The following is a 9,141-nucleotide window of genomic DNA, read 5'->3' as shown; positions in this document are numbered from 1 at the left end:
ATATATATATATATATATATATACTATTATTAATACTATTTTACATGTAATTGGGAAATAAGATATACAGGCACTAGGGCACAGAGATCTACTGGAAAATTTGAAAGGGGTATGGGAGAAAATATGGGAGAGAGCAGATTGGAGGAGGGAATATCCTGTGGGACTGCTATTTTGTGGCGGTGGGTAGGGGAAAAACAGAGATAAAATTTGTAACTCAAAATCTGGTGGAAATGAATGATGTAAATCAGAAATTAATAAAGCATTTGGGAAAAAAAAATCCAGATTATGCTGTTATGTTTTGGTGATGATGTCATGCATTGTTTGTGGCATATACCAGATATTAAATGCAAAACAAAAATAAAGTAAGATGGTTTTTCCCCGAGGGAAAAAAAAAATAAAATAGCTACTAATTTTCCAAGGAATGAAATACTACTATTCTGTAAAAAAAAAAAAAACATAAAAAAGATTGAAAACTTGATCCACTGTGATAGAGAACAGAGATGTCAAACATGCAACCCAACACTCAGAAGTGCCCAGATTAAAATGCAATTGGGAAAATATTTAACAAAATAAATAAAAATACAACAAAACACAGATAACATTACATATTAAAACCAAATCATTCTGCTGCTGCAGGAATCTTTATGTATAGTTTAGAGGCCCCTCTTTGACACCACTGATACAGAGCAAAGAAAACAGAAGCATTCTATAGCTTTATAAAAAGTAGCAAAACTTAAAAGTACCTGGAAGAAAACAATCGAAAGGGGACAAAGCCAAAAAAAAATTCAACTTTTTTCTCTTATAAAAATGTAAATACATTTTATTTGGGTATGTTATTCCTCATTTTGTTTAATCATTTTGTGACAGTTACATTTATAAGAAGTTATTTTAAAACTTCAGAATAATATGACAGTCTACAAGACAGCTGAAAACCACATGCGCACCAAGATTTACTTGGAGGCAGATGTCATTTCTGACCAGAAGGGTCAGAATCTGGAAGACATGGCGTCTGAGTCAAATGGGTCTTTATGTATAAGGGGGCATTCCAGGTGGAGAGAATAAGGTAACCAGGGCCTCAGAGATAGGAAGGTATAGGACAAGTACAGAGGACAGTGAGTCATCACATTTGCTGGTACACAGAGTACCAGAGACAAGCAGTATGACATAAGGCTGAATTGAGAAAAAGGTAACAGGTTTTTAGAGATGTTTTGGTATAGTTCTCTTCTACCTTCTGGTATGAGACTGTTGAACTTATAGTTAGGAAGTACCGTATTTTATTCCTGAGACAATTACTAGCTATGTTATCCTAAGCAAGACATCAAGACATCTTACTGCTTTCTGCCTCAGTTTCCTCATCTGTGCAATAAAAGTGTTAGAGTCAATGGCCTATAAAAATCTACAGTCCTGTGAACTTCTCATGACTCTGGTTTAACAGTCATAAGAAGCCATAAAAACGTCAAGGATATGGTCATTTACTGGTCTCCACTGAGAAAGGAACCCAACCATTCTCACCTTACTAGCCCCGAGCCAATAGACACACACAGCTACTGTTTGGTTGTATAACCTTTTAAAGTATACATTTCATGGTAAGGCTTTCATGACCTCACTTGTTCAACTACACTATTATAAACTATTGTTATGTTATTGATGCGTTTTGTAGAACGAGAGGGAAAATACAGCCAGAGAAGCTTTTGCAATCTCTGTGAGGCTTAACTTACAGCCAACATAGAACAAAGGGAAATTCAGAAAGGTCCCCCTTGTGTCCTTTGTCCCCTTGGTATTATGATTTAACTGCAGGTGTTTTTAAAAACAGCTTAAGTGTTCCAAGCCAAAGCCTGGGTAACTGGAGCAGTGCTCTTACAATTCTTATCAACTTCAGGGGTGTATTTTGAAAACTGCCTAACTTTAGAAACAAACTTTCAATTGGTCATAATCTTGCCAGAACTATTCCCCCCCCCATATCTTCAGGAATGAAGTCGTTTTGTTTTGTTTTTTTAATTATAGTTTGTTCATTCTACAGAGAACTACTTTCCTGCCCAATAGGAGAAATATAATTCTGCCCAAGTTAAAATGACAATCTTTAGATACTCCTTATCTTTGGCATTTATCTTTGGCCCTCACTTCAGTAGAAGGTACACTGTGGGGGTGGGGTACCCTTTAATTTCGATTATTTAAACTTTGGTAAATAAACATTGTCTAAGATAATTTAATGGCTAGCAGAAAAACTCCATAATTATCTTGGAGCCTACGGCTACATCTGTTATTTGACATGAATTTTTAAGCACAGTGCTTACGTTAGTATATAGAATATTCTGTGTTTCAAAAACCTTCATTAAGGTTGAAAGTCTGTTCCAATTTTTAGTACTTTAAGAAATGTTTTGAAGTAATTTATACAATGTACCTCATGGCAAAAAGTACAAATTAGATGCAAAAGTATGTGGTTAGTCTATGTGTCTAGTTGAGAAGCCCAGGGGATCCAGAGGTGACCTTGGAATCAGGAGGACCTGAGTTCAAGCCTGCTTATGACACATAAGGCTGTTTATTTGTTCATATTGTGTGACAAAGTTTTGTGAGATATAAGAAGTTATTCTAAAATACAAAAATAATGCAAAAGTGTGTAAGAGAGCTAAAAAATATATTCAGTGCAGATTTGTAGAGATAGCTATCTATCACCCTTGGGTAATAAAGTCACTGTTCAATGCTCTAGTCATCTCTCTAGGACTATAAGTTACAGAGATCTCCATTGGTAGAAGGAATTTCCCCCTTCCTATATCAAAGAAATCACAGGCCCAGTCCCTGTTTCTACCGTACATAATTTTAATTTTTTGTCTTTTGTGTCTCCAGCACCTAACAGTGTCTTACACAATCAATAAACAGGAAGCACCTACTATGTGCCAGGCACTATGCTGGGAATAGAAAAAGAGGCAGGAGACAGGCCCTGCCCTCCAGGAGCTTACAGTCTAATGGGAGATACATAGCTAGCACTTAATAAATGCTTGGTGATAGACTGGTTATGTGGTAGAGGACTGACCTATGGAGACTATGTGTTCAGTGAGCATACTTCTGGAACTGTCTGGTGATACGGAATCAGGGGGCCTGGCCCTCTGCCTCAGAGCTTGCCAGTCACCCCTTGGCTATTTCCTATCCACTTACTGTGTGTCGAAGAGAAATTTTTTTGATTGACTGCCGAGGCAGAAGTACGATTCTATTGACGTATTTTGGTCTTGACTTAGTCTTTTTTTCTTTCCTGGCTGAGTTTGAGTGAGGAGGAAATACCTGCTATTCCTCCAGAAAGAGCACTCACTAATTGCCTGTCTCCCCACTGGTCTCCACGAAGCCAGGAGCATATGGCCTTGCTATTTCTTCTGTCCCTGTTGCATCTATTCTTTTTTGTTCTTAATTGAAGGATTATTGTAGATGGAATGGACCAGTCTACAGCCTGGTAAGCTTTGAAAGATCAGGAGAACCTCTAAAGAGACATCCGGAAGCTAGAGTCTGTGCCAGGGTTTTTGGGCAGCTAAACCCTGTCCACCAGCACAGTCCAAAGCAGTGGATTTATTCTGAAGTCAAGATGCCAGATCTAACAAGCAAAGGAGCAACTCTGTCCATTTGACGTTGCCAAAATTGGAAATGAATTTGATAGAATGAATGTTGCATGGGAACAGCTTTAAAGTTGAGACCACCGTCCCTAGAGACTGAGGGTGGCATACGGCAGTGTGTCCCTGATTTAAGGGCACGTTTTGTACCTTCTTCCTCAATCAGTAGGTACCCTTTTGTAAAAGCAAACTGATATTAATAAGGTAAATGATACTGGGGTGCTCATCGCTGGAGGCTATCAGTGATACAAAGGAGATACGAACTGTAACGATTGATGTTAAGGAAATCCCACCAGAATGGGTCCTCCAGCCTATAGTATTAGAAAGACATTCGATCCCTTTGGGGATACCCTTAAAGCCCTAAGGAGAAGATACAGCTCATGTAGGTAAGGGATCCAACTCATCAGTACAAGTAGGAGTCCAAATAAGGACCCCTCCAGAGCACATCTAGGCAACATTTGATTGGAAAGAGCTTTGGAATTCAAGTCAGAAGAGCTCAACTCTTGTTAGTTGTGAACATTGGATGTTCATAGCTGTTGTGTGCATTTGTGTGTTTGTGTGTAATATATATGTATGTGTGTATATAGTGTTCTTAGGTTTAAGAAGCACTTTTACATTTATTATCTCATAGCCCTATAAAATAGATTAGGTTTGTTGTTTGGTTTTTACTTAATCAGATTTGTGATGTTTCAAGAGTTTCCAGTGAGGAAACATCTCCTGAAGCTTCTCTTCACAATCACCCGGGACACTGAGAGGTTAAGTGACCTTCCTCAAGTTACGCAGCCAGTAAATATCACAGATAGGGATCTTAAGTCATCTCTTCCTATTTCTGAGGCCAGGCCTCCTTCTCCCATGCCAGGGCTGCTTTGGGTGAGGTAGATATTACAGGTCTTATTATCCCTGTTTTACAGATGAAGAAACAGACTGGTAGACATCATGGGAAGTAAGTGAATATTTGGACCTGTCTCTCTGGATTCTAAGCTGAACGTACTTTCCATTGTCCCATAATGTCTTTTTTATAAAGGATAAAGGACATCATACATGTCATCACTGGTGTTTATAGGCAGATAGGTAGCACAGTGGATAGAACACCGGGCCTAGAGTCAGAAGACTCATCTTTCTGAGTTCATTTCTGGTCTCAGACACTAGCTGTGTGATTCTGAGCAAGTCACTTACCCTGTTTGCCTCAATTTCCTCATCTGTAAAATGAACTGAAGAAGGAAATGACTCCAGTATCTTTGTCAAGAAAACCCTACATGGGGTCACAGTCAGATGTGACTGGAAATGACTGAATAACAATAACAACTGGTCTTTGTACCAAAGGTCTCCTCCTTACTGGGTAGGTATTTGAACCAGATAAGTCACAATGATTTTCAAATTATTTCACCTAGAACCTAGTTCCTTCATTTGTATAACGAAAGGTTTGTGTTCTGTGATCTCTCTGTTCTAAATTCTGTGACTCTGTCCTTTGTGTATTATATGTCAGGTTGGAACATCATACTGTGATTTTTTAAAACCCTGAAAAAATTCTGGGTAATTTAATCATTTTATTAATAATATAATAACTAGCTATTAAATAGGAGAAAAATAATCATTTCTCACAGTACTTTAAAGGAATCCACAGGCAGGTCACTAGGAACATAAATGATGAAAATAAGACTCACAAGCCTACAAATACTAGACCCAAGTTCCTATATATAGCTTTAATGGAACTTAAAAGTCATCAAGTTCACATTTCTATTCCTCTTTCTTTTTTGCAGAGGGGAAAACTGAGGCCCTGAGGCTAAGTAGATTCTCCAAGGTTATGGAGTTATGATCCTTGTCAATGAGGAGAAGAGGGCCATACATTGCTGAAATTCAACTAGTTCTTGAAATTTTTAGTGATTTACTTACATTTTAGGTATTAGCTATCATTATTAATTCTTGATACTAAAACAAATGGCTAAGGTAGAACAAAAACTGTTGGGGACAGGGAAGGAAGACCTCTTCCTCACTCTTCACCCTTGTGACTCCATCTCGTTTCCACTAGCAAGCTTCAGATAGATGTGATATGCCTCCCCACCCCTTTTAATTTAGATTATAACCTTCCTGAAGCCAGAGATTATGTCCTTTTCATCCCTATATCCCCAAAGTCTGGCTCATAAGTGAATGTTTCATAAATATACAAGGTAGTGGTGGTAATAGAATATTGGCTTTGGAGGCAGAAGGCAATATTGTATATAGTACATAATATCTAGTGGATTCCTATTCAGGAAGACTTTCCTTGGTTTGCTTCAGACATTGAACAACTGTATGAAATCACAGTTCAGGTACACAGAAATCAATATCAGTATCAAAGTGTCAATATTAGCTGCATCACATGCACATAAGATAATTTGTGTAACCTTGTGCTACTGAAATACCATAGTGAAATGCAATAGAATGTCCTAATATTTTGGTAACCTTTATAATTTCACAATCAAAAGGACTTCAACTAGAAATATAGTTCTGAAATATGTTGTCATCTGTACTTTTTTATATTAAGGTTGTAAAATTTATCTTTGAAGGGTACATTTGGCATCCTTGTGTAGAGGACACCTGAAACCATTCAATCTTTTTTTACCACTGCTTTCAAGAATTCTTTTTTTCCCCCACTTAGTCCAATACCTCCTTAACTTCCATTAAAAGAAGTAATCAAAGAGACTAATTTTTCTTTTGGGTGGTTGCAATAACTTAAGGCAACCCTAATCCCTTTAAGATTTGGGGAAAATAGGCAGATCATTCAAGGGTCTGTTGTGGTATTCTGGTCACTGCCCTAACTACTTCAAGAACTGATCTGAAAGAGGGGAGCAGGACATTGAGGCTTTTTTCTTTCAGATTAATCCAAAAACTTCAGTCTAGGATAATTTTTAGATGTTTTAAAATATTTCATAAAAGGGGAGGGGCAAGGATTCTGCCTTCCACATCCCTAAGATTACAAAGAATAAGCAGGTTATATGTCATTTAAAGCATTGATGTCAAACTCAAATAGAGATGGGGGCAGCTAGGAGGCACAGTGGATAAAGCAGGAGGACTGAAATCAGGAAGACTCTGTGAGTTCAAATCCAGCCTTCCACTCTTACAAGCTGTGTGACCCTGGGCAAGTCACTTAACCCTGTTTGTCTTAGTTTCCTCATCTGAAAAATGAGCTGGAGAAGGAAATGGCAAACCACCCCAGTATCTCTGCCAAGAAAACTCCAAATAGGATCAAAAAGAGTCAAATAAGGGGAGGCTAGGTGGCGAGTGAATAGAGCACTGGCCTTGGAGTCAGGAAGACCTGAGTTCAAATTCAGCCTCAAACACTTAACACAAAAACTAGCCTGTGACCTTGGGCAAGTCACAATCCCAATTGCCCTCCAAAAAGCAAAAAAAAAAAAAAAGAGTCAGACATGACCTAACAACAATAAATCATACATAACCCTGCTGGCTACATAATGACTTAGAAAACTACGTATTAATTAACATTATCTTAGTTATATTGTATTTTTATTTTGTTAAATATTTCCCAATTAAATTTTAATCTGGTTTGGGTTGCTGAGGAGTGTGTTTGACACCCCTGGTTTAAAGGTTTAAAAATGGAACTTCACCAAAAAAAAGTAACTAAAAGAAACAATAAAACCGATTTTTTGGTCATGAAATAGTATTTTATTATTTTTTTAAATTAATTTATTTGCTTACTTTTAGTTTACAAGATTCGGTTCCACAATCCCTTGAGTTTCAAATTTTCTCCCCCCTCCCTCTCTTCCCCTAACCCATGGTGGCATGCAATCAAATATAGGATCTGTAAATACCTTCACATTAAACATTAGTCAGGTTGTAAAGAAGGATTATAACCAATGGAATGATCAATGGGAAAGAGGAAACAAAACAAAATAAGAAAAAGAAAGAGAACAGGTAGTTTGCTTCAATCTGCATTCAAACTCTGTAGTTCTTTCTCTGAATGTAGACATCTCTTTCCATCATGAGTCTTTTGCAGTTGTCTTATAACCTTGCATTGCTGAGAAGAGCCCAGTCTATCAGTTGGTGGTCACATATACATTGTGTCTGTAATTGTGTACAAATTTCTCCTGGTTCTGCTCTTCTCACTCAGCATCTGTTTATATAAGTCTCTCCAGGTTATTATGAAGTCTGTCTGCTCCTCATGTCTTATAACACAATAGTATCCCATTACATTCACATACCACAACTTGTTCAGCCATTCCCCAATTGATGGGCATCGCCTCGATTTCTTTGCCACCACAAAAAGAGCCGCTATAAATATTTTTGTACATGTGGGGCCTCGTGAGATAGCATTTTAAAAACATGTTTGTAGATCATGTGTTTAAAGGTATATAATCTATGTGTAAATAAGTTTTTCTCTTGCCATTATTAGACCAGACTCAACCAGAAAATAAATTGTGTGGCTAGTGTTTGACCCACCCCAGATTCAGGCCCTGGGAACATCTGAATTTGGCTCATTTCCAGTTCTCTTCTAGAGAAAGGTAATTGAGATGTGATAGCCCTTAGGATAGCAAGGCTTGGGGATGTAGCAAAGACCCTGGGAGTTGTAAGCTAATGTAAGATCAGGACTGCAGGGCAGCACTGTTTCTCCTCGAATGAGCTCAGGAATTTTGAAGAGCTCTCAAGAGCTGAAAAAGAGAGAAGAAGGAGGTAGCCAGACTTATTCTTGAGACTGAAGAACAACACAACCATGATGGCAACAATAACTGTAATTCTCTTCCTCAAACCCAAGCCTTCATAGGCTCTCTCTAAGCAGACAAGCAGAGAAGTTTATGAGCATAGGTACTTTTCTTTCATTTTATAGCATGGGCACTTACTCTGGTAGCTGAATCTCTGAGAGGAATTGGCAGTCTTTTTCTAAAACAAAAAATCCTTTTGTCTATGCATAGTATTTTTATTTTTCAAGGTTTGTTGTTGTGTTATTGTTGTTTTTAAATTAAACTGTCCTTCCCACTTTTATTCTCTTTTTATTTCATGAGGCAGTCAGGGTTAGCCCATAGTCATACAGCTAGTAAGTATCAAGTGTCTGAGACTGGATTTCAACTCAGAAACTCCTGACTCCAGAGCCAGTACTCTGTTCACTGTGCCACTTAGGTACTCCCCGTCCCCCCACTATTTTATTTAACAAATTTTTTTAAAAGCCCCCCCCAAAATCAATAAATATTAATCAATCCAGCAAAACAAATTCCCTCAGTCATATTCTAACATGTATGTCTCTTTCTGCTTCTTAAATTCATCACATCTCTTTTAGGAAGCATGTAGTATATTTCATTTTCATTCTTTCAGACTTGTGGTCTATTGATAAGAATTCTAAAGCTCTTAAAGTGGTTTTTCTTATAATATCATCATTGTATACATTGTCCTTATTTCTGTTTGTTTTGCACCAGTTTATAAAGGTCTTCCTGCTTTCCTTTGAAAATTGTATCATTTGGGGGGGGGGCAGCTAGGTGGTGCAGCGAATAGAACACCAGCTCTGGAGTCAGGAGGACCTGAATTCAAATCAGACACTTAACACAAAAAACTAGCC

Source organism: Petaurus breviceps, unplaced genomic scaffold (genome assembly GCF_028583685.1).
Source record: "Petaurus breviceps papuanus isolate PSGF00001 unplaced genomic scaffold, PetGlider_PUasm1.0 188, whole genome shotgun sequence".
Classification (NCBI taxonomy): Eukaryota; Metazoa; Chordata; class Mammalia; order Diprotodontia; family Petauridae; genus Petaurus; species Petaurus breviceps.
The sequence above is the reverse complement of the archived record's forward strand: the minus strand, read 5'-3'. Positions refer to the sequence as shown.